The following is a 27,929-nucleotide window of genomic DNA, read 5'->3' as shown; positions in this document are numbered from 1 at the left end:
ATGCTATGTGTCGCATTCAGAACCATGGACAGAACCTGTGGAGTACTAACTTTTTGAACTAATTGTTTACAACCAACATAACCACAAGACAACTACTGCTAATAAAAACAAAGATTTATGCACTTTGGACTTATAGGTACTAAATTATAGGGCCCTGTGACAACTTGCCCTAGTCTCCCCCTTTAGAAGAAAGTGTGAATTGAAATGTTTAATTGGCTACAGTTCATATCAGGATAATCCTGATTGTTAGGCAGTTAGATTGCTTGGTCTCTGTCATGAATGTCTTAAAATACCTTACGGTCTCACAAGATAAAAAAAATAAAAAATGAAGGAATGAAGTAAAGCAAGGATTATCAAACCATTCATGCACTGCACATTTTGGATGTCTCTAAATGTGAAATGCCAGGAAAGGTTTGAAAACCCCTGAATTATAATGATCAGCAAATGTGCAATACAACTGCACCATGAGCAATACACCTCAAATGAATAATACAGTGGCCATAAACAGATGTGCAGATTTACAAACATTTTAGGACATTCTGTACAGCTGTAATGAAGAGGGCAGTTTACAATGGTAAGCTAAATATAAAGCTAAAAAATGAAGAGCAGTGACAAATCACGCCGCTCATTCACAGATTGAGCTATGAATGACTAATGCTTTCTCCCTCTATGGAAAGAAGGGAAAGAAAGGAGACAGAGACATGAAGAGGCAAGTTTGAGGGATGTCAGGTAGGACTGGAAGGGAGTTCTGGGGATTCCTGTTTGCTTTAGGATACGCTGCAAGGCAAACACATACATATATGTTTACGTACATTAAATTAGCATTCTACAGCATGGTTTCCTGTTGAAACAAGTGCTCTGTTTATGCATGAATTGAAATGCTACCATCTCTTGAATTTGCCTAACATGCTTTAACTGTCCGTGTGTGGCAGAGTGTTTTCTCTATATGTGTCCTTGTGAATATCTTTGTTTGTTTTTCTTCCCATGCCTTTCTCATTTTCTTATTCTCCTCTTGTATATCTTTTTCTCTGCTCTTTTTCTCCCTCTCTCTCACCATCTGTCTCTTACCTTGCCTCACCCTGTCAGTCAACCTCTAACTTTTTTTCCTCCATCAGGTCAAACACTGACAGTTTCGTCAATAGAGGCCTAGGGGGGCATGATCGTTTTCTTTCTTTTATTTTCCATGTTCTGCCTTTCCCTTGAACCTCCTCTGACTTTCCCATCTATCCCTCTCTGTATTATTGCATTCTCTGACATACTGTATATGCACACTAAAAGGAACATGAGCTATGCACGCAGACACGTACACACATCATCACTGAAGAGCACTACAATGATGAATCGAGATTTGCCTTGGCTATGTTGTGCAGAGTATTGTACCCTCACATGCTGATGGAACTCTCCACCCTGCAGCTGTGTGCTGTGTTAGTACCTGTATTCTCTCTTCCTTCCAATCCATTTCATGCTACGCATTCAGCATCACATGTGACAACAGCCTCAAGTCATTAGCCATTGCTGAAAAATGTATGAAATGGAAACTTTACGCTGCCCTTATAGTTATCATAATCATTTGTAGTGAAATTTTTTGTAGTGAAAATATAGTGAGATTTAGGCTGAGTCATAAATTGTGGTTATGGGTTAAGCATGTTGAAGTGCACTTACTGCGCAGATGAGAAACTATGTAAGTGGCATGTATTTTTTGCTGTTATTTTTGTGTGTGGTGGGGGTGGTTACACTCATTGTTAGATGGATTTCAAAATACCTCATTGCATTCAGGATTACTTTTTCTATTGTAGATCAAGTTTAGAATCTTTGGATCTACTTACTTTTTGTTTTACCTCACCATGTACAGTGACCTTCCAAAGTTTGGATACAACTCAAGTTGGGTTTTCAACATTATCTATCAATTCTTCATCATTTGCATTAAAGGTGCAGGATGTAAGAATTATGTCCACTAGAGGTCACTAGAGGCCTATTCAAAACAAAGGTGTAGCTTGATGACGCCAAGTTTGAGAGTGGAATCTTGAGACGTGGTCTCCACCTCAATGGATGGTGCAAAAGAATCGGGATAGGACTCGGGAAGAAATCATGTTCATGGATGCGATTATTAACGTTATTGTAGTATGAAGCAGAGCAGGACCGAGTGCTGTGGGAGCTGAATGAGGACGCTGGAGCTACTGCACAACACACGCCTCACGAGCAGCGGAACTTTTATTATGCTACAGTCGGCAGCACTGCTTCCGCTTTTCCGGTCCTGAGTATGAGGTAACACAGCGCTGTTTATCATATTAGATACATTTGAGTGTGTTGAAAATGATGCTATAACGTTACTCTGTGTTCACTCGGCAGCTGCTGTGAGACACTTGTTTGAGACACACTACAGTAAGATACAGTAGATCGATTTTAGAATATCATATTAAATGCTGGATGGCTTGTGTTGATAAAAGGAATGCAAATAATTTCAAAACGTATGATGGAGAAAATTCTGTATTACTTTTACTTAAATTAAGCTGCATCTGATTATGCTATGTTAGCTACTTGACAAAATAGTGTTTTTCTCTGAGGCATGGTAAAGCATGGTACTCGCAAAAAATCAAGAAAATTAGATTTTAAACTATAAGACTAAATGTGTTGAGCAGTATAACAACAATTAGTTTTCTGTCTATAAATATATCAAAACAGTTGTTCCCTTGTCTATTAAAACATGTAAAATATTAAAGCGTCTTTGGTGTTTCCATGGTTTCTACAAAATAAAACCGGAAACCGAGGGTTAACGTGGGTATGAAGCCATTGACAGGCGACTCCTCACATGTCCCAGAGCCTTGCTTAAAATTGCAATTTTCTCACGATTTACAAATAGTTGGAAACATTTGGGATATTGTAAGTACTCAAGTGAACAAAATATAGAACACTGGCCTAGTGGTTTTTGGATATTTTACTGCAAAAATGTTACATATTGCTCCTTTAACAAGGGACAATGCAATCAATGCACAAACTGGTGCGCTTTGAGAGTTTAAAGGTCCCGTTCTTCGTGATCCCATGTTTCAAACTTTAGTTAGTGTGTAATGTTGTTGTTAGAGTATAAATAAAATCTGAAAAATTTTAAAGCTCAAAGTTTAATGCCAAGCGAGATATTTTATTTAACAGAAGTCGCCTACATCGAACGGCCAGTTTGGACTACATCCCTCTACTTCCTTCTTTAATGACGTCACTAAAACAGTTTTTTGACTAACCTCCGCCCACAGGAATACACAAGAGTTGCGTTTGTAGAGTGTGTTTGTCGCCATGTCATCGAAACGCTGTTATTTTCATCCCGCAGTCCAATCACCGGGTCTGATTCCGGCTCAAATTGATAGGGTAAAATTAAAGACATGTTTACAATAACACTGAGCGCGTGCATCTCCACGTTATGGTAAGAGGCGTGACCTTTCCGGGCACGGTGCGCTCAGAGCTGTCGAATCACAACACAGGAACCGCTGGCACAATCAGAACTCGTTACGTATTTCTGAAGGAGGGACTTCATAGAACAAGGAAGTCATCAGCCCGTTTTTATGACAGTGGAAACAGCGGTATACAGATAAGTAAATTATGTGAAAAATACTGTGTTTTTTTACAGGCGAAACATGAACACATGTTATATTGCACACTATAAACACAATCAAAGCTTCAAAAAACCACGAAAAACGGGACCTTTAAAGTTAAGAGCTCTATGTTCAGTGTGCAAAAAAAAAAAAAAAAAAAATGTAAAGGGGACTCAAACCTCTCTTTTTAGTTGTGATATAGTGTCTCAGTCTACATTCCATTCACACTGGTGTTTTAGGAAGCCAAACAATTAGAATATAATAACAATGACATTTTTTATTCTTATTATTTTGACAGAAACTGCAGTTGTGCTTTAATTTAGGCAGAAAACTACCGTTTTTGTGAAAACAGGTTTACAAGCACGTCTCTTTACAAATCTAGTGAAATGCTGTAATCTTCTTCCCACAAAAATGCTGGAAATTATGAAATAATGCATAACTGGTGCCCACTACGTTCCCCAGTTGCATGCTAAACTCGCAGCACATGCAGAGATGGAGTTCACTGTATTCATTCACTGTAAACTGAGCCGTTCTGAGATGTGGAAAACACCGGATCACGATCTGACCGCGTGAGCAAAGTGTGTACTTCGCTTTGAAACACGCAGCACAAACATATTGCAGCCTTTTGCAATTTTTTTAAGGGCAAAAAGCCATATTGCGCTTTTGATTTTAGTTCGTTTGACAGATACTTTGGCAACGCAACGGCGCAAAACAACATCAGAGAACCTTTATGTTATTATGAGAAGTTTTGAAATATTTTTGGTTCATTATGAAACTGTGGCGGCACAGATTAGACTATGATGGGCCGCTACTCTAGGTAATTAATGGGAAACACTACTAGAGCTATTTTAAAAGCATCTCTAAACTGTGTTCTGATTTGACAGTTGTGTGCTAACTTTAATTGGCAATCAGTCAGTACAGCTATAAAGGTATGCTGCCTTAATAATATGAAAAAAAAAAAAAAAAAGAAGAAACTTGGGCCAAATTGAATCCAAAAAAATTGGAATACATACTTTGATAGATATGCTTCTGTATTTCCATACTCTGGTTATAAATTAAACTCATCAAAGGACTGTTCTTGCTAATGCAGAGAGAATCCTTATCAATGCTCCACTGATGGTAATTTGTCTACATAGTCTAGTACAGTTTGATTGGTGGCTAAGAAGTTCTCCTGAACAGTAATGATAGGAAGCTAATTAATACAGTAAAGTAACTGAATTATTTATGAACAACAAACGTGTTAATCTGCTTATAAAGAGCGAGATGAAGAGAAAGAAAGGATTGGGGGTAGGGAATGTACAGCCCCTACTGTGTTGATGTGGTATAGTGGTTAAAGTTCAGGGCTGGTCACCAGAGCCATGAGCAGTCAACATTGTGCAAGACATTTAACCTCAGGTTGCTTCAGGTGGTCTGTCCTTGTAATAATTGTACTGTGAGTCACTTTTGCCTCTCTGATAAATAACATTTATATACTATTTACTTTGTACTGTTAGTGGCTTAAATACTACCAAAATATAATCTTTTGGGGCTTTCATGAAAATTGTTAACCCAAAGCCATTCTAAATATTGATTAAACAATGTTAAATTGTTTACTTTGTTCACATTTTATCCTGAATCCTGGATAGTTAGGATGTAAGATTTTAAACTGTACACTTGCAAACCTTAATGTTAATGTTTTATTTGCCTATTTATGAGTTTAGTAACATTCAATACAGCACATACACATCCTGTTTTAACAACTGCATTTTTTTGCCACAGAAGTCTGCTCTGCCTTTTAAGCCACCTAAAAAAGTAAAAACAAACAATACAGTATCTGGTTAACTTGGTCTCTGTCACTATTGACATTTTATTTTTTTTCTTGTAGATGCTGAAACTAAACACAGTGATGCTGCTAGACAGTTTCCCTGACTGTACATAATGCATGATGATAATAAATAATGATTGGTTGATTGCTGCTAAACAGCTTGCTATCACTTTTTACCTTCACAATTCAGTGTGCTCTGCTCTGTAGCACAGTTTCATAACCCAGAGTTAAAAGATGGGCCATTCTTCTTAAAAATGATATGCCTTTGTGCTTTATTCAGAGTTACCTAGTGCATTGTGAAAATTACTTTTCAGTTCTATTTTCAGGCTGTTTTTAGAAATTGGGATCTCATACTGCATTATTTAATGAATTTAATGAATTTCAAATTCATTAAGACAAAAACACAAAAACACAAAGACATTAAGACAAAACAATTCACTTAGAAGGATTTTTATAGTTTGTAGGACTTTTTGAGTCACAGATTGTAAGAAATATGAAATCATGTAAATCATTAGTAGAATACAATAGTAGTACACATGTTAGACCAGGGGTCTCAAACTCAAATTGGTGGGGGGCCATTTCTGTGATTGACACCTCATAGGAGGGCCATATTAACATTCAAGCGCAAGAAAGCGCAAAATTTCAGAAAATTTACTTTCCTTTGCATTATTTCTCATTTACTTCAAATTTCATTAGGCCTACTAAAAAAATGTATACCTATACTATAAATATTTTATTTACCATACTAAATGTAAACAGCAGTGTCTCTCTCATTGTTACAGAGTGTAATATAATTATATAATACTATTACTAATATAATACTACTTATAATACTACTAATATACTAATATAATACTACTAATATAATACTATTAATTGCAATAGTCTGGTGCAATTTCTCACATCCAACAAGGTGCATGGAATAAAAAAATTAGTAATTTAGGAACAAAACCAGCAACACTTGTGGCGTGGAGGGGTCAGAAATAAACAAAAAACTGGAGCTATATATATCAACTTTATTTTGCCAAAAAATAAAAATCTCTCATTGTTACATACATTATTAGTTTTTAACATTTACACAGCTGAGACACAATTGTCCAAGATGCCGTTTGAGCATCGGTAACGTTTAATAGTTGCATCGGACGCGTTTCGGTGGTTTAAATCGACGCTCGTGATTTAAAGTCGAGTGCTTTTACTGTAATTTAGGCAAGCGCGCTCATAATAGAAGCGACGCGGTTGAGAGCGTGGCTCATGGTTGCATAGCAACGACAGACGCCACTGGAGCGAAAGCGCTTTGGAAAGAAGGAGAATGCGGCGCGGCCGCTTATGTGACGTGATATGTGAATGCCCTCATAGAACGGCGATTTTTTCTTTGCATATCAGACCGGTAGCAACTAGTGAATAATAATAATAATAATTTAGTGGGCCGGATTATGTTTTATTTTTGAGATCAGTTGCAGGCCGGGTAGAGGGGAAGGGCGGGCCGTAAATGGCCCGCGGGCCGGCAGTTTGAGACCACTGTGTTAGACCAACAATTATTCCTGAAATGTTGTACTTACTATCCAAACAAAGACTGGATAATCAATTTTGTACCATGAATAAATTATACAATAGTGTAACACTATTATTGTTGTGCTGTTTGTTGATTTTATGTCATTGTTGTTGTTGTGTTTGTCATCACTGTTATTTTTTTGTTTGACAATGTTACAAATTTATATTATTATTTATTGATGTAGATTGGCTCTGTTATTGAGATTTATGTGTTTTGATGTCTATGTACATCTTTGTAAAACTTTTGAACATGATGTCTCTTGCTTTGCAAAATGTTTGCAGCGCTAACTTAATTTAATTGCCTGCCCTTGACAAAGATTTTTTGGCTGAATGATACATTTTGCATTTAGGGAATGAACAAATTCAAATTGGCTGGTGTTACTGAGGACAATTCATCTTAAGTTGTTGAGAGAACTCAAGCATCTCATTTCATCATGTTACCTTGATTTTTTTATTTTATTTTAATCTTTCTTTTGCTGTTTTGAGAAGTGCAGTCTTATGAAATACATAGTAGCTGTAGAGAACTGCAGCCTTGCTAGAAAGGTGAAACTTGTAAAATCATGAGTCAAAACATGAACTGTGTGGTTGCAGTTGCAGTTGTCAATTTAGATATTAAAGTTTAATATTGAATAAATCAAAACATTTGAAGCTGTTTTATATGAATACAGCAGTTGTTGGCTGCCAGCTCAAGTATTCAGTTTTGTGCTATTGTAAATAGTGTATGTATAGTGTTCATTTTGGCTTCTTTGCACTTAAGCCTGATTTCTTAATGAACCTGGACTTGTCGATTGATTGTGTTTTGAAGTCAGACACCTGGGATCTAGTCAATGTTCAAAAGAGCAGAGAACTTGAGAAAATCAACTCATTATTCTTGCATATAAAGGTTTAATTTTCCTGAAAAAGGGAAATAACGTCAGGCAGCAATAAGGCAAGTGTTCGACATTCCTAGGCTTTGGTAGATTTCTGAAGTCATACACTAAATTGACTGTTGTCCACATGCATTAGGTTGTTGATAAATTATATCATTTAGCATTATTTTTCTCGTCTGCTCTGTGTTTGTATACATTTATGCTTATGTGTGTGGTATATGGGAATGTGGATGTGTGAGTTGATTTAACACAGAGTGGTAATAGCATCATTAAGGTGGAATGATGTGATCAGGAATGTCAAGGTTAATCACTGAACTAATTACAGCCAAGAGATAGAGATTAAAGGAGGGGAAAAAGAGAGCAAGAGAGAGCAAGAGACAGTTCACCTTTTCAAGATTTAGCAGTCTGTAACCACATCTCATATCTTGAGGACTTCAGCAACAAACAGTTTGTCAGATGATGACTGTATGGGGGCGGCAGCTATTAGGTTTGCTAATGGCAGTAGTTTCACATAGCGTTTTTTGAAAGACCAATAAACTAACAGATTGCGTGAAAGATTTGAAAAGTGAAGGGGCGAGAAAGAGACTCACATTGCAGGTTTCACACTAAAGATCCAAGCCCACAGTAACAGTAATCCAGCACATGAATTATTTACACTGCGTCTAAACTCAATCTAGTGAACACAGATCAATTCCTCTGCACAACATATGGGGGAGGAAAAAGAAGGGATGGATGCAAGGAGGGAGGGAGAGAGGAGGCAGATTAATAAATGAATTTAAGAAGTTATTCAAATGCTAAATTATTTACATGTCAAATCAATTTGAAGAGCTGAGAATGGATAGCTGCAAGATTGCCTCATTTTAAGGCAGTGCAGAGGGGTTGAAGTGAGGTGAGAGAACCGGATAAGAGGCGTTGGGAAAGAGGCCAGAGGATTAAATAAATAAAACATGTGAATTTATGACCAGTAACCACTTATTTGCTTAAAATCCAGTATAAGAAGGTGACTCCATCAGAAACCATGAATGTGTTTTTTGCCTCGTGAAACCCTAGAACAAATCCCTGAAAAACAATCTACTGTTTAAAAGGCCATTTTTATATACACTCCCTCTTGTTTTCTAGCATGTATAAATCAATGAAAGCAGGACCAACATTAGTGGTGTTGAAACTGCTGAGGGCAAGTGAGATCAGTTTAAGTGTAGCTGCTGTAAGTGTGCTGCAGGTCCATTTACATTTAAATTCATTCCCGTTTGTGTATAGGCATTATCTGTCAGACAACCTCTAGTCTTCTTAGCTTTCTTCATGACAGTTTAATCATGTTTTAATTTTTAGTTTTTTTATTAGTGCTCTAAGGCCAAGTTCACACTGTCAGTTTCTGGGATTGACAACCGCATTTACTTACAGGTGTGAGTCTCGAAATGTCCCGTTCACATAGCAACTTACAGTAGCGTCTGGAACACTGTCTGTATGAAAGTGCAGCGAGAGTCAAGCCCGTATTCTCTTACTAGTAACCATAACGACAGTGACCAATGTAATATTAAAGATGGCGACGTCCATTAAACTGAAAAGTCTCATCACATTTGACATGACAAGAGACCAACTGAACCGCGAGTGTATTCATTCTAACTTCATTAACCAACAGCAGCATGTAAATACGCGATAGCCGGAGTGTTTAACCGCTGCACTCGCATGTCGTGTCCTTTGCGACGTCTCGCGCATGACTTGGCATTTGAATTTGGAAAAGAAACACAAAACTGACGGGAGCCGCTCTGGTGAAGAACAGTGACTGGATCTAACACCCTGAGATGACGCACAGCATATCTCTGTCGCTGTAAATTACCAAAAGTGAAACCATACACAAAACACCGGCGCTCTCGCACTGTATGACGTGACAGACAACTAGTTGTCCAGTGCGGTTCCGTTCACACAGCGCGAAAATTCTGAGAATCCGGTTGCGAGTCCTGAAAATTTAAGGGTGTGAGTTTGGTTATAGAATGCAGTTGTCACACCCGTACTGTGTGTGAACATAACCGTATTAAGGACTCAGATACAGGACTGACAACCATATTCTGCTGCTTTGTGAACGTGGCCTAACTGTTAGCAGTTTAAACCGATACTTTTTTTTATAAAGTAACGAAAACAAAACACGGAGTAGATTGAGCGTGCAGCGGCACAGACGCACAAGCTTGTCGAGCGCACATCCCTTTTTCACAGACATCGCCGAAAGTTTGTAGTTCACTCGGATATGTCAATAGCAAAGAACGTAAATTGAGGCACATTACCAACGTTAACTCACGGTAAAAAGAGAGAGAGCGCACTTCTGTTTAAGGCTGGGCGATATGACCGAAATCTTATGATTTTTATGATATCAACATTTTCCATATCATTGAAATTTCATAATTATCATCAATTTCAATATAATTAAAAAAATTAATACTAACCTAAAAAACTCTCAAGCTTACTAAAGACAAATATACTGTGATAAAGAAAGAGCAAAGAAAACAAACTACAATAGAACAAAGACGAATGGACCTACATATATATGGTATAAAATGCATAGTCTACTGTGTAAATTAAATATACTTTTATTCTTATTAAAGTTACAAAAGCAAGCAGTGAGAGATTTTCTCTCTTTTTGTTGTTTGATTAGCATTAATAATGACAGCAGGTAAATTTGGATGCTGTCCCTTTAAGACTGACTGCACCAATCCGTTAACTCGAGCCTTGTCTTTCTCAACTGTACCTTCACTTAAGACATAAATGGCTCTGTTTACTTGCAAATACGCGGTCACTTTGGCACACAGGTATGTGTATTTAACCGTTCAAGCCCAATTAGGCGTCAAAAAGCACTCAGTTCAGTCCTCACACCCTCTGTATGAGCAGTGACTTCATGTCGCACATCTCTCAGACGGTGCTGAGAAGCAGTCTCTCAGAGAGCGCGTGCATATACTTAAATGAGTTGTCTTTCGCTGTCCACCGGCTAATCGTGTCTACCAGTATATCGCCCACCCCTACTTATTGTGCTTAATATACTTTAACATTGAGCACGTCTCTAATTCTCGATCACCTTCTGTGAAATGTAGGTTTCATGCACACATTTCGGCAGTGTGCCAGTCAGTACGAGCACTGCACCGAGTTCCTTTTCAGGATATATTCTGCTTATAACTCTTTTAACATGAAGCACGTGTCAATAGTGCAATATATTTACATACTAAGATACATACGATATAGCAAATTCTCTAACGATAGACATTTTATTTTGTGGTAACGATATATATTGTCATATCGCACAGCCCTACTTCTGTTGCATGCTCTTGATTGCTGATCGCTCACTCAGCACACATGCACACTAAATCCTATATGCTGTTACATGATTTATGTATAACGAGTGGTTCCCTACATTATCACAGGATTTTTACAGGACACAAACATCCAAAATGCACACCTAGAAAGCTGCATCTCAGAAATGCCTTTCATGTCTTCTTGCAAAATTATTTTAAAATGGCCATCTTTCCGAGTATCCTAGTAAATATTGTGGGTAATGTAAAGTAAACATAAGCAGTTGAGAAATAAAATACATGTGTATCAGTATGCCTATATTGGATTTGTGCATTTGGTCTTGAAGGGACAGCAGCTTAATAAACCTGCTGCTGTGTATTTAATGTTAATCAAACAACAGTTGACAAAGAAACCACTCTCTGCTCTTGCCTGACTGACTTTTGTAAATTTAATAAAGATTAATCTATATTTAATTTATACCATGAAGACTATGCAGTGTTATTTTATATTTGATGACTGTACCTGAAAACTACTGTTAGACCTGAAAACCTGAAATTTTATTTCATTTGTATTTTTGTTCTTTTGTATTTATTTGTGCTATTTATGCTGACTGGATACTGACTGTTTACTGGTCTTTAGTAAGGTTTTACATTTACATTAATTAGGCTAGTAGCTTTTGCTGTAGTATCAAAATTGTAATAGAGAATTGTGATATTTCACTGGTATCTAAACATTTGAAACACTACGTGCGTTTACATGGAGCATTGTAATCGGTTTAAAAGTCCAATCCAAATGAAAATGCTCCATATAAACACCTCAATAGGAATAAAAATGCCCAAACCGAATGAAATTGTAATCGGTTTGAGAGGGGTGGGATAAACCTTCCTATAAACCGAACAAAATAAAAACTCTGCCATGTAAACAAGTTAAAGCGATTATTTTACATCTACGTCATCACATCAAGAGGTCGGGGGTCATCAGATTGCACAATGGCAGCGGCAAAATCAAACTGGAGTAAAACTGAAACAACACATTTATTAAATACACTGAAGGAACTTACTACGTTACTACAGACCTTCATACACAGGCTTCTGCTTTTTTTCAGAGGGAGGGGTAGTATTGAGATGCTGCTTAGAAATGCACAACCACAAAAAAGGTCAGCTTCCTGCGCCTGTCTTTTCCTCATACCTTCAAGCAGTAATATGCTAAAATTCACACTGTTGCTTGATTAAGAGCAACACTTAACATAAAAATAGCATGGATACGAAATAATGGAACTCCACGTTGACAGGAGGCAGCAAACAGGACATAAACTAATGTGCGCAATATCACACAGTCATTCCGATTGAAAGCGCCAGCATATGTAAACATCATATCGGATTAGATAATGTCTCATGTAAACAGTCCACCGAATCTTTCAATCGGAATGGCAAACAAGTGTACATGTAAACGTGGTCTCGGGCTCAACCAGGCCAGTAGAAAAAAATCCTTAGTATTGAGCCTTGCTGAAGCAGCTCTAAATATTCAAAGATAAAATATGATAATGCAATAGAATGAACAGTGAAAGTAACAGGAGCTTGTACATTTTAACAGGCATAATCAAGCATGAAAATACCTGAAAGAAATATATATTTGTTTAACAAATTAAATCAATGAATATGATTCATATTCCTTTGGTTTTCTACCTAATATATTTAAAAATTACAAATGCAGTGAAATACAGGTATCAGTATTGGTATCAGCGAGTACCAAAAATGAAAGCATCAGTATCAGCCTCGTTTGGAAAAAAGTGGTATCGGTGCATCCCTAATTTTTTCTCTTGCAATCTATTTCCTGAAAGCCATTTAACTTTGCAGTTTTTATTAGCAGACATATATCGCAACCATATTGGTTATTAAATTATATCCAATTGGTGTTTTTTTATATTTATTTATTTTTGTATAGAATTGTAATGTTTATTGGCTATCGACCATAATATGAAAATAATTATCTGTTTATTAATAATATTCAGAATTTTAAAATTGATGCATCCCTAAAAATACACCATTGCAGTTAGTATGTAGCTGAGCAACTCAGTTCTTTGAAAACAAAAAGATTTAATGGCTTCTATGAGACATATTTCTTACAGCACAAAAAAACTTTTCGGTGTGTTCAGGAAGAATCACTGTTCCTCTTCATGCTTTCACTATGCATAATAAAACCAATGTCACATAATTCAATAGGAATCATATTTTAAACACTGAGCACAAATCCATTCGTCTGCAGTATTCTTGCGCTGACTGAGCAAAAGTTTGGTGCAGACCTGAAGCAGTATTTGAGGAACATAATGACTTTCTCCATCTGAGTGACTTTGGGCCACAGGTGTACTTTATAATGAGTCTCTTACTTTATATGTGTGTGTCTCAGTTATGGCTGACTGCTACTGTGATTGATAGGATTGGAGATCTGCCACTCAAAACTCAAGCTAAAACATATAGAGACATAAACAAACAGATGATGAAAACCCTTCACGAAAACGAGAAGCTGATTTGGATTGTAGCCTACCTGTCAAATACTGCCATCAAAATAATTATTTTAAATACTTACTGCATTAGTATTACATAATGAAGTTTTGTGTTTTAAAGGTGATTTAAAACAGGTGCTGCAATAATGGATGTGTAAGGCAAATTCAATTGCATAAGGGCTCAGCAATAGCAGCAAATGAAGTGTGCTTTAAAGGTGCTCCACATTAAAGCCACTGTGGAGATACTGTCAGGCTTTTAAATGAGCCCAATTAAAGGCAAGGAAAGCCAAATGGCAATTTTATCATTAGCTCTTCTGAGTAATTCACTAAATTAGCACAGCTCTTGTTAAAGTTTAATTTTGAAACATTCTGAATAGATGGTGATAATTGCCACAAGGTAATAATGAGTTTTAGGCTAACTCAAAATGAGGCTCAGATGAGGTTTGCATAAATTGTAGATGATCATTGTTAGATTTGTAAGACATTTTAGCATTTGTTTGATTTTGCAAAGGAGGAAGTTTAAGTTCATTAGTGAAACAAACTATGCAATAAAGGCAACTGAAAATGCCTTTGTGTTTTTATAAGATTCATAGCTCATCGTTATCATTGCATTATGAACGAATGTATTCTCAGGCCAAGAGTGTAGAGTTCAATAGTTCACCCAAAAAAGTTTTTATTTACTAACCCTCATGTCATTTCAAACCTTTCAAACTTTATTACTTCTGTGACACACGAGAGAAGATAAAAAAAAGTGTCAAATCTCATTTGCCATCATAAATTCGGTCAAAGTTGTTTGGATTCCAGCGCCTGATTTGGTTGCGCTGGGGGAACATTCATCATAAAGTTAATTTAATCATAAAGTTACTGTTTTTATGCATTAATAAATGCAGTTAGTAACAATATTACATGTTTTGATATCAGCAGCAATATCAGTTGTCACTTATCTTGCCATAGGTCAAAGTATGGTTATCTGTTTCCATGGTAACAGGTGAATTGCATAGGTGGCTTGTCAGCACTGAGCAGGCAACATGACCCTGGAACATTCTTAGGAATTTATCTTACGAAATTTCTTTACGAAAATTATTTCCTAAGAAGATTTTCATGAATCCGGCCCAAGTTTAATATGGCAAGCACATCACTTGAAAGTATGAGAGAGGAATGCCATTTGCCCTAGTCATACCATATTTGTGGGCTTAACTTCAGCTTTAGCCTAAGAGTCTACAAGGCTTGTTTAAGTGCCAACAGCAATTTCATTCAAGTCATGTTGTCTGAACGAATACAAACTGGGTCACATCCCAGAACCACATTGAGTATTAATTACCAACAATATCTTTGTGCTGGACATTTATTAAATGGCAGACACATTTGTTTTACTAGATGCAAATAATTTTTTGAACAAATTTGTATCTTTTTGTCTAGTCCCCTAGCACAATGTAGGGCTTTATCTCTTCACTTGACTCACTAAGTGGGTCATGTTCACACTGAACCTACGGGTAATTGTGGATTGAAGATGCAAAAAGGTTTGAGTCACTATAGACATAAAGACATCTGGGTGAAGTATACTTAGAAGTTAGTTTAGCAAATGTATCCTAATTCTTCATAATTGTCTATCTGTCTGTGTGTCTCTCTGTCTATATAGCTATCTAATTGACTGTCTATCCATCGTCCGTCCATCCGTCCATCCATCCATATGTCTGGCTGGTTGGCTGGTTGACTGTCAGTCTGTCTTTCTATCTGTCTGTCATGTCTATAATCTTTCAAACTTCATGGCTTTCAAAATTTTTTCAAAACTTGCAAAAAAAATTTTTTAAGATAATATACCAAATTTAGTACCACATCTCATGCTCTTTTGACAACATTCAGTGTTTATCTTGACATGTGTTGCTTTCCTAGTTTAATATTAATTTCTTTCATTCTACTCAATTTATTTTAGTCATGCTTCCTCACATTTTGTATCCTCTTTGCTACCTCAAATCAACTTCAGTTCAAATTCAGGAAATTAAAAGACAACCTCAATTCAATTCTGAATTATACACAACCCTGTTCTATGGAAGTCACAGATTTCCAGAATACAAGGTTGATGAATGCAGGATTTGTTAATCAAATGATCAAATTATAGGATTGTGTAGCAAACCACTTCTTGCATGAAGGCAAACAGAAGAGCCTTTAAATGATAAAACCTGTCTGTGTTCACTAACAGAGATAACAAATGTGATTACAAAAACCTGAGCAGTTCCCTTTCACCAGTGTGAAAGTAGCTGAATGTTAACCACCTGTGTTTTGCTGTGAAATTGCCTGGGAGGTGATAGAGGTAGAAACTACAGCAAAGACCCTAATTAAGCTTAAATAAAACTCAAACTTCATAAGCTGTTATTAACTGTGTGTTGTGTGATGCGTATATTACTTGTTTTTTCTAAACCTATTAAAACACTCATCTAGTTACAGCATTGTGCAACAGAGTGTCACCTGTCACAACAGCAATGACACTTAAAAGTAAGAGGTGCTCTGGTTAAATAATCATATTTTCACAGACACAATTACCACTGTAGGCTACAACTGTTCATTTTCAGCAAAATTATCTCACTCTCACTGGAATTATAGTTACTTCTGAGCAATGGTGAGCTCAATTCATCTTTGAGAAAGGTTTTGCTTTTTTCAAAGAGGAAATATCATTATTTCTTTTCAGTATGTGGCATATTGAATTGGTAAAAAACTGATGTGTGTCATAGGGATAAGAGTCTATTGTAGGGATGTTTGAAAACAAAGTCTGTGAGCATGCATTGAATTACAGATTTTGTTATGCCACAAATTGTCAGTTGCGTTGTTGAACAACTGAGAGGCTGAATTACTCACCATTGCCCAAACATGACACCCTCTTGAGAGAGAGAGAAAGAGAGAGAATATTTAGATTATTTAGAAGCTTTCACCACAATCTCCATAATCACTACCTTGTAGCTACTGAAAAAAATATGAGACCATTAAGGTCTGTTGTCTTGGTCTAGCTATTTTTCTTCAAGAGACCTACATTTAATGGATGACGCAATGAGGTTATTTTATTTTTAGTGATATGAAACTATAATACACTCCAAAATCTCTGCCTTCCAATTGGCTCTGGAGAGGCCTAGTCACCCGCATTGCCCTGAAAAGAGTTTCTGATGGCATGTGAATCAATGCACAGCTTTGGAGGTTAGTAGCTACTCTAAAACACACACACACACAGGCTCTGAGAGTTCTCTAATCCACCCACTGTTAGGTAGGCGTCCTCTCTGATGCTCAGTGTTGGAGAGAGAAAGTAAGCTGGGATGGATGGGTGAGTGAAAGAGACAGAGAGAAGTATGACAGATGGGCGAGAAAAGAACATACGTGAAAGGTACAATATTTAAGTTGTGACAATTAAGCTTTGTTGCTCACTTGAAAGTGTGAAAGCCTCTTTTCTCATGCCTCTCGTATTCAGAGAGCATGGCTTTGTGTGTTTTCCCTTAACTGTATTTTCTATACCAAAAGACTGTGCTTTTGTGCTGGAAGTTGGGGATTATGTATTTGGTGTCAAGGGTTTTGAGCCATTTTAGTCGTGTAATTGTCTCTTTGGAAGCATTTTAGGGCTTTCTGGGCTTATTACTGTAATTTCATGGTAAGTGTTGTGTGTGGGTTACAAAAAGACTTTTGAACTCTGTAGACGTTTGAATTTTTTTAAATTAATCATTATGACACCAAAGATCCAATAGATGCTTTGAAACCTCTGTGTGTCATATTTTTCATAAAATATTTTTAAACCTGATACCTACTTAATCTGTAATATTGGTGGGGGTGGGGGGTATTTTATTTAAAGGGCACCTATTATGCCTCTTTTTACAATATGTAATATTGGTCTTGGGTGTCCCCAGAATGTATTTGTGAAGTTTCAGCACAAAATACCCCACAGTTAATTTATTATAACCATTTGAAAATGTCATTTTTGGGGCCTGTTTTAAAAAGAGCTGTTTTGGTGTGTACCACCTTAAATATAAATGAGCTGCATATCCCCGCCCTGCCTTTGGATGAGGGCGTAACTTGCATACCTATGGCAATAAACAGTTGGTAGAAGCAGAATGGCTGAGAGTGAGAGACCTGCTGTTTTGTATGGCATTCAGCCGTACATGTGTGAACCGGAATCAGACCCAAATGATGAAGAGACTCCGGCAGAAGAAACACAATTGAGAATGGAGCAGGACGTCTCTGAATGGTTATTTGATACATTTATGTACTTATAGAGTTTTAATCGCGTCCCCTTTGCAATTATGGATGTGCAACACACACACACACACACACACACACACACACACACACACACACACACACACACACACACACTGTGATAACGTTCGCGCAATTTTTTGAAACTACAAACACAAATACTGTGATAACGTTTGCTAAGTAAACATACACAGTTTTTAATACAATATCTTTAAAAAAAAAAAATATATATATATATATATATATATATATATATATATATATATATATATATATATACGTGTGGATACACACTATACAAACAAGGTTTAAATTATATACACAGACATTCTACGACGACGACAACAACTTTAGACGCATTTGTTATTGAATTGGCTGACATCGACTGAAATGACTATTTGCTCAAAAAACATTAAATACACTTACTTCTTCTGGAGGTGACGTTGGATCGCGAACAGTAGGCAATGATCCACACTTGAGGATTAACTTTGAAGCAAGACCTGCTTTGAATTGACCCTCGTTCTCAAAACAGTCAGTCAAAAAATGATTCGCGCAAACATAAACGTATTTTGGAATTTTGAGTGGCGCCTTTCTTTCGTAAATAAAATCCATCCACTGCGTTTTCAGTGGCTCTGATGTCGGAAGTAAGTGAAAACTACTATGTTCATTATTACATCCCACAACAGAACACTTATGTTTCTTAGGAGACATTACCGGCTGTCCTTGAAACAATGGAGGATGGTTGACAGATCACCGAGGTCGGGGTCTATGCCAAAACCAGATTGTCAATCAAACCACGTGGGTGGGGCTTAGCGCAATTCTACGTCACAGTGAGAGCAATCTTAGAACAGGGCGTTCTGAGACAGTGCTTATGAATTATTGAGATTGTAAAAAAACCACTGGGTGGATTTTTCTCATTCTAGGGTGGTTTTGCTCACACACTGCCAACACACATTTATGGTCAAACACCATGTAAAAGTGAATTTTGCATAATAGGTGCCCTTTAATAGGGCAGAGTCAGACTTGAACACGGGTGACATGCACACAAGTACATCAAAGCACATAATGTTACCAGGTGCTGTCTACAACAAATGAAACCCTGTTTGAACCGCAAAACAAATGTCCTACCAGACATTGAAAGACATTGTTTGTCCAGACATTTGCTTTAGACATTTTTGGCAAAAATAAGTTCTAAGCAAAAAGTTTGTGTAATTTTGTCATCCCAGTCTCAGAATTAAAGGGTTAGTTCACCCAAAAATGGAGATTTTCATCACTTAAGCCACTGCCATCACACTAGACTTTCTACAGACACTTCAACAGTCGTGATATGACATCACATTCTGCGGCGTCTTTAAAAAAAAACAAAAAAAAAAACATCAATTCAACAAAAAAATATAACCAGATTTTATTCAAAATACATACATTCATGCACTGTAAACCTGGATGAGTTCTACTAACTCAAAAAAATTGAGGCAACTGATTGCCTCTATTTTCTTGAGTTTGCAAACTTAAATATCATCAGTAAGCATAGCTATTTTATTTTTTTTTTTGAATAACTGTAAATTACAAATAAACATTCATTTAAATCAAAATGTGACCAGTCACGGAAAGTAGGGACACAAGTCGGTTCTGGGGCATTTTGAGTTATTCACAGATTCTGAAAGTGTAGTCTCCAAGCTTTCCAACGATGTGTAACACATGGAAATCTGATAATATTTGGAGAAGTTGTGGCCATTTGAAGGTAGGCACTCAAGAAAGTTCTATAGGGAGAAAAACGCCTCTAAAGTTGCAGTTCTCACCTGTTCTCACCTGCTGGGAGTGACAATTGGGCTCATTTACATCTCATTTAGATAAGCCATACCCCCTGTAAAGCTCCCCCCTGTAAAGCTGCATGGACCACATACTATTAATAATAAAGGATAATGTGCATTGTAAATGTCAGTAAATTATCTTTTTTGATTTTTATAAAAATGATTTAGAGGCTGAAATATGTGAGTTTTATCTTTTTATAAAACTTTTTTTGTCAAAACTCTATTTGAATTTGTGCATTGTAGATAGCATGTTGCCACTGTAAGACACTCCTTTAAAATCTGCCCATCATTTTTAATGTTATTATTTTAATGTTTATGTAAAGAAAAAGTACATATTGATGCTAATTTTATTTGTTATTTGCTGGTTTTCCACATAAAACTTGGTGAATTGATTTCATTGTGTAGCATTAGGACTTTTTGAACAGGATTCTATGATAACCGTGATCATTTTGGTCACTATAATCATGAAATTAAATTTTCTCACCTGAGAAGACAAAAGAATCACATAATAATGACCTGAAATGACTTGCATAATAATGAGGCCTTTCAGTCAGGTAGGCTGTGAAAAAACCCTCTGTGATGGTGTATATCAAACATATAGAAAAAACAGCAATACTGTAAAATATAATTACAATTTAAAATAATGGTATTATATACTTTAAAATATAGCCTAATGTATTTCTGTGATGCAAAGTGTCTGAACAGTGTTACCTCTATGGTATTTCATATAGGCTTTTAGCTTAAAAGCATGTACATTTGGAGAAATATTGATGGATTCTCATATGTTTATGTCAATTTTCTATACAGAAGAGTAATATTTCTTCAATATTTTTTATCACTATGAGCGCTGGTGTTTTTAATTCATACTTGCAGCCGGAGGGCGCTCTGTACACCTTTAGTCCACAAATGCCTGCTAAAGAAGAATAGGCAATCCAGGAACTAACTGAACTAACAGAGGCCAGAGATCGCTAACTATGGCTATTCAAAACACTTTTCAAGACAATAAATAGACGATTGAAATGATGTCTGCATGTATTGACTGAATTTGCGTCTGAATAGCGCTGGCTCCGTGGGCGTGGCCGCATTAGCGGATAATGAGCTGAATCACAGACTTCTGACATGGCTCTTTTTTCATACAGATTACATAAACAGAGAATATTTGTTTTCGATTTGACTTACACGATTTAAAACTTGACATTTCAACGTTTTTTCAGAAATAAGTATTTTTTTGTGATTAGTATTCACTAAGTTACAGTTCATTTTCTGAGAACTATCAGATTGGACTTTGTTCAGAGGGAGACGAGAGATCACGCATCATGTTAGTTTTCTTTATTTTTCAAAAAGCACAACATTTTGTTTTTACTCTGAGTGTACACAAATAAAAGAAGACATTCTATAGTTTCAATTGATATATTACTTATGTCTCTATGACAAAAAATGACGGAGTATTTTAAGTCTGTTTTGCTGCAATGTGAAAAAAATCCTGCAAAATGCGCCAGCGCGTTACCCGAGAGATAATGTCTTATTATGCCGCTTTCATCGTCGCTCAGATCGTCTTCAGAATCAGTGAGCGCTTGTTCATAAGCATCCGGCTTGTCGAAGAAGTACTTCAAAACATTTTCGGTGTAACGGCCACGGTTCTTCATTGAATTTTGATATCAGCTAGAGCCGGCCAGAGCGCTGCATAATAAGTAGCCACGCTTCCCAGTATGGAAATACACACAGACATGACATGCCCCTACTGCATGCTAGAATCTCCGAAAAACAAGCTGATTTCAACCTCAAAATGTACGCTTTTAAATATACCAATACTGCTATTTTAAACACGGAAAGGCTTCTTCATGATCTCAGCTAACAGATTATGCAAAAAAACGAAAATCACCAATTTTGAAAAAAAATGCTTCTTTCTCATTTTGCTCGAGAGTTGTACTGCCGACTTGTGTCCCTGGTTTCCGTGACAGGTCACATATATGTTTAGCATTTTGTTCATCTTAATTTAATGCAACTCAAAGTTTTAAGTGCACTGTAAACCCGAATAATTTGGCAAAACTCAAAAAAAATTGAGGCAATCAGTTGCCTCAAAATTTTTAAGTTTAGAAAATCAAAGTTTAAGTAAGCAAAACTGGCAGATTTTTATTATGTACTACTCATACATTTTAATTGTTCTTAACTTAAAATGTTTGAATACACTTGTACATTTAACTTAAAATTATCTTGTAACCCCAATGTAAACATATTTATTAGTGTAAAAATAACATACTAATTCAAAAAATGCTAACTTGCTAATTTGTTAACATGTTAACAATAGCATGGTATAACGTTTGCTGAATGAGTACAGCAGTATCAAGAATTTAACATGCTTGCTCTCAACCCAAGCCACATGCACCACTTGTCACCATGATGGTAACTCTTCAAAAGTCCACATTAACAGAAACTCTTCTAAATTAGCATAACAAAACATTAATCACTACTAAATCTCCCACTTAATATTAATCTTGCACAAAAAACATTATATAACACTTAATTTTAGCATTTACTCTCCCTTTCGAGTGCCATGGGTAAAGCATGCTGGGAAATAGAAATCCCAGCCACGTGTCAGTTTAACTTAAGTTAGTCTAAATTAAAAGAAATACATTCATAAAACTCAAAACAATGAAACTGTTCAGTTTACATAAAATATATCAGTTCTGTGAACTTGAAAGAAAAAGAAAGTTCTAAATACTCATAAAAGTTGATTTGACTGAACTAATTTGTTTAATTTAAGTTTGTCCTACTCAAACCAATTAATTATTTTGATCGTTAGAGTTTGTGGATAACCTAACCTGTGGGTGGATGATGAGAGTGTAGCCGATACCAACTATAATTAGTCCAGTCTGAAACATTATTATAAACAGCTGAATACTTGCATATTTTTATAGCTATCGAAATAAAAATGCATGTATTTGGACTTGAATTGACCTGCTGGCGAATCCAACTGCCCTGCGAACGTCTGGGTATCTGTGTGGAGGGGAAGCGCCTTGAGTGCACGTTCAGTGATGATGTCACATTTTGGTTAAAAAAAATGCCACTAGAGGGCATATGTTTGACATTAAAATATGTGATTACGGTTGAATCTATTTTTTCAAGTTCCCTGTACTCTAAACTTTAGCGGAGTTGTAAAAACACAAAAAAATATTTAGTGTTAACTTAAATCTCTTATAGATGTTGAAGGAACTCAAAAATCATAGTTAAACTTTTTGGCACATTTTAAGTAAAATGTACTTTCCATTATAAGTTAGTTATACTGTTTGGGTTTACAGTGTACTATATAGAACATACTTTTTATGGTCAAGAGGTCATTTCTTATTCAAATGTAATACCTCCTCAGACAGTATGTGATTTTGGATGCAGCTTGTGAGGTTTTTATTTATTTACTTATATTTATTAAATATTTATAATTAATAAACTGATCAAAATATGTTAACATGATTTTGAGCCACATGTTCTGTCCCTTTAAAATCATAAAATATAAAGCTGCACTATTATTACTATTATAATGATATTATTGTTATTTATTTGAAAGTATTGTTGCAATCTCATAAAAAACTGTGTCCTTGCTGTTTCTGCAATTTCTACATTTTATTTAACTATCTGTTTAACTATATGACTATAAGGGGAAACCTTGAATCAATATTCAGCTGTGTCTGCAATCCAAATCAGTTCACTTATCATGACCTCATTTACCTAGCATGAACTCATTGGTATCTCAGTGGACTGGAATGCAGGTGTCTTGGTCTCTCAGTTCAGCTTGAGGCCACCTGTCATTCAATGATTGCAGCAGAAATCAGCCCATAGTGGTTTAAAGATCGCAAAGCTAACCGCAATTTTGAAACCACATCAAGCAATCATTATTTGAACCATAACTTTAGACAGAAAATGCATCTCACACACAACTGTAATTCCTTTTTCTCCTGCTGTGTTCATGGTCTTTACAGTTTGTCAATAGTTTCTTACATATTTTCAATAACAGCGTCTTGTATGAATAGAACTATGCCCTGCATTGATCCAAAATCCACAGGCTTTTGAATAGAGTCCCTTTTGAGTATGTCCCTATAATGGAGTGAAGTTTCTCTTTTGGTTTTGAAGTAAATAAATCTTATTGAGTGCAAGAGAAAACCAGGACAATTCAGTTTACCCATTTATGCTTCAAGACGCCCCCATTTCTTCCCCTCAGATAGCATCAGTTCACACATGCCCGTGGCCTCGATTGCCCCCCAGTGTCTCAGTGGTGGATCTTTGTGTGTGTGTGTTTGTATACGCCGTCCTTGGCTCGCCCTTCCATCTCATATTTGTAATGGGCATCACTTCACACCCGATAGCATTTGGGGTGGATTAGAGTTGAAGGAGCACACATCCGCACACATACACATGTTTGTTTTTCTATCATGGTGGAGACTTTCCATTGACTTCCGTTTTTATACTAAGCCAATGATATTTTCTATCCCCTAACCTTAAATATAACCCTCACACAAACTTATGTGCATGTTTAGAGTTTAATTAAAACATTATTTAGTATGTTTAATAAGCTGTTTTCCTCATGTGGACAGTACACTGTAGGTGGTTTCAGGTTTTACTATTCCGTTGGGGTCCATGTAGGCAAAACCGTTCCAGTTTTTAACTTGGACTATGCAGGTGAGAGTACAGAGAGAGAGTGGAGGAAGGAAGGGTAAGCCGGAGCAAATGAAATTGAGAAGAGAGATAGAAAGAGAAAGCGAGTGATAGAGAGTTCATCTTTGTGGTCAGATGGTATTGATTCTTATGTTATTACATGCATTATTCACAGGAAACTCTCCTATGTATGAGTGGAGATATATACACGAGGTTGAAAAATCCATTCGTCTTCCTCACCGTGGGATATCTGTGCAATGTGCAATTTTTTTCTCTTTGTCATGGCCCTTAGTTGAGATTGTTGGAAACCTGAGATGGGTTAGTGTACAGCGATATTGAGTTTTGAGTTTTTTATGTGTGTGTGACATATGCAAAAGATGGATATTGGAAAGGTAGGGAGATGTGGTTTGTTGTCTGGACCTCTAGCTGAGATTTGACGGGTAGTTTGAAAGGAGAAGGAATGTTGGCAGTTTTATTTGTAAGACCCAAATGCGTTTTAATAAACATGTTGTGCTACAATTTTTAAGATTGTGTGAACACAGCAGGGCAGGGCATATAAAGGGATAGTTCACCCAAAAATGAAAATTCTTTCATTATTTACTCACCCTCGAGTTGTTCCAAACCTGTATGAATTTCTTTCTTCTGCTGAAAAAAAGAAGATATTTATAAGAATATGGGTAACCAAACAGTAGATGGGCCCCATTGACTTACATAGTATGGAAAAACATAAAATGGACTTGTGAGTAAATGATGATAGAATTTTCATTTTTGGGTGAAGTAGATTATGCATTTTTCCTTTTAATTTGTGACTGAATTTCAGTTGAATTGGAATGGCAGAGTAATAAAGAGTAATTACTTACTTATTATCTTAAAGGTGCCCTAGAATCAAAAATTTAATTTACCTTGGCATAGTTGAATAACAAGAGTTCAGTACATGGAAATGACATACAGTTAGTCTCAAACACCATTGTTTCCTCCTTCTTGTGTAAATCTCATTTGTTTAAAAGACCTCCGAAAAACAGGCGAATCTCAACATAACACCGACTGTTACGTAACAGCCGGGATCATTAATATGTACGCCCCCCCAATATTTGCATATGCCAGCCCATGTTCAAGGCATTACACAAGGGCAGGCAGTATTAACGTCTGGATCTGTGCACAGCTGAATCATCAGACTAAGTAAGCAAGCAAGAACAATAGCGAAAAATGGCAGATGGAGCGATAATAACTGACATGATCCATGCTATGATGATGTTTTTAGTGATATTTGTGAATTGTCTTTCTAAATGTTTCATTAGCATGTTGCTAATGTACTGTTAAATGTGGTTAAAGTTACCATCGTTTATTACTGTATTCACGGAGATAAGAGAGCCGTCGCTATTTTCATTTTTGTATAATGCATAAACACATCTTCATTCTTTATAAATCTCTCCAACAGTGTGTAATGTTAGCCCGTTAGCCACGGAGTACTATCAAACTCATTCAGAATCAAATGTAAACATCCAAATAAATACTATACTCACATGATCCGACGCATGCATGCAGTATGCGTGACGAACATCTTGTAAAGATCCATTTGAGGGTTATATTAGCTGTGTGAACTTTGTAAATGCACTGTATTATAATCGAGAGCTCGGAGGGCAGGGAGCGTGCGATTTAAAGGGGCCGCAGCCTGAATTGGTGCATAGTTAATGATGCCCCAAAATAGGCAGTTAAAAAAATTAATTAAAAAAAATCTATGAGGTATTTTGCGCTGAAACTTCATAGACACATTCAGGGGACACCTTAGACTTATATTACATCTTGTAAAAACTGGTTCTAGGGCACCTTTAATCTTCCAAACTCTAAAACGCAGTCTGTTTTTAAAAGAAGTCTCTTATGTTCACCAAGGCGATGTATTTGATCAAAAGTACATTAATACAGTAGTATTATTAAATATTATTACTATTTAAAATAACCTTCAGTGTCATTCTAATATTCAGATTCAGTTGTTAAGAATATATTTATGTTATTATTTTTATTGAACAGTTGTGCTGCTTAATATTTTTGTGAAAATATTTTTAGCATACTTTGATGAATAGAAAGTTCAAATGAGTATCATTTATTTGAAATAGAAATCTTTTTGATACATTTTCCATCAATTTGTGTATCCTTAATGAATAGTAGATATATCATATTATATAACTATGGTAAAATTAGATTTATTTGGTTTATCAAGCAGAATTTAATTTGAGTCTGTATGGAAAATGAATCGGCTAATAGGAAACCTCTGAAAAGTTGATCACAAGGCTGTTTTTGGTGGTACAGTGACAAACACAAATCTTATTTTTGCAGTTTGGGTGTTGCTGTGTAATCATTTACTTTATAAACTTTAATACTTTAACAATGTGTACTTGATGTAGTATTCATAAATAAAAACCAAAGATTTGGTCACCTGTTCCCACCAGATAAACTTGCATGTTCTGTCAACAGATGATATTGTTCCTAGACAGTTCTTACAAAATTAATCCCTATAATCTCATCCTGTATAGGACAAAGAACCTGCCACTGAAAAATTCCTGCTTATTGATAGTGATTTTTACCACTGGGTGAAAACTGGAAAAATACAACAGCAACAACAAAAAAAACACTCTAATTTTTTCTCTCTCTCTGTCTGTTTTTTGTCTCTCTTATTGTTTGTATCTACTGAAACAAAGTTTTGGCTGTCAGAATGCTCTGAAGTCAGTATGGGTTGTCTGATGTCTTCAGGCTCTCAGTTTCATCGCTTCCTCTATCTCTTTCTTTCTTCCTCTCCCAGGTGACTGGCGTAATTCAAGGCTTATTATGTGTCTTAAACCGAGGATGGAATGTGTGTAAAGCTTCTACCTCTAAATTAGCTTAACAAGTAGTCAGCTTATGCACACCTTACATGCAGACCTGGAACACTCTTGCTCTCTCTCGCTCTCTATGTCTCTCTTCATAACCGACGGTATCCATTTGTGTATCATGTAAAAGTTACAGGGTGTTTAATGTACATGATCATGAGAGGAGCAGAAAGATTGGATAACTACTCAGACAAGGTTAGTAAGTGATTTTATGACACTAGTGTAATGTCTTGTGGCTGTAGTTTTGAAATTGTGTATTTTAACATTTATTCTGGTGCATTGCTTTTCTGTAAACAATATTTAATGGATGAATTGAATTTTTTGGGTAATTTTGTGTTGAGTGTAAAGTCGAGGTAAAACCACATTCACAACCCATATTACATCTATAATGTGATCTATTTCAGTGAGAAAAATAGATTCAATGAGGGGGGAAGAGGAATTTTATTCATTGTGAATTGCTTTAACCAAAGAATGTTTTCTCTATAGATGGCTGGATGGGAGGGGTTGAAAAATAATAAAGTCTAAAAAAAAGTCTTTTAAAAAAGTTTTTAAGAGTCACACAATTTTTTTCTTTGGAATATCATGCACCATTGAGTTGTTTGGTTGAACACACTAAATCTGTACGAGTGATTGCAAAACAGGACCATCTGGAGCTTCTGAAAGCGGTGTTACAGAGAGCACTGACAGGCCTTCTTAATGTCTCAGTGATCTGATTTTGTTACCATATAGCGAAAAGCTAATGCAATATTGTCCACAGTTATTGCCTGGGACATAAAGAAATCTGATGAGA

The 27,929-nt window shown here is 36.2% G+C and overlaps 1 protein-coding gene across 7 annotated transcripts in view; it reads left to right on the top strand.

The window, feature by feature from the left end:
- fibcd1b (fibrinogen C domain containing 1b) overlaps window positions 1-27,929 on the top strand; it is a 156,516-nt gene that overhangs the window by 20,421 nt on the left and 108,166 nt on the right. The gene's annotated exons all lie outside the window — the stretch shown is intronic.

This window comes from Megalobrama amblycephala, linkage group LG4, assembly GCF_018812025.1.
Source record: "Megalobrama amblycephala isolate DHTTF-2021 linkage group LG4, ASM1881202v1, whole genome shotgun sequence".
NCBI lineage: Eukaryota > Metazoa > Chordata > Actinopteri > Cypriniformes > Xenocyprididae > Megalobrama > Megalobrama amblycephala.
The sequence above is the reverse complement of the archived record's forward strand: the minus strand, read 5'-3'. Positions and strand labels throughout refer to the sequence as shown.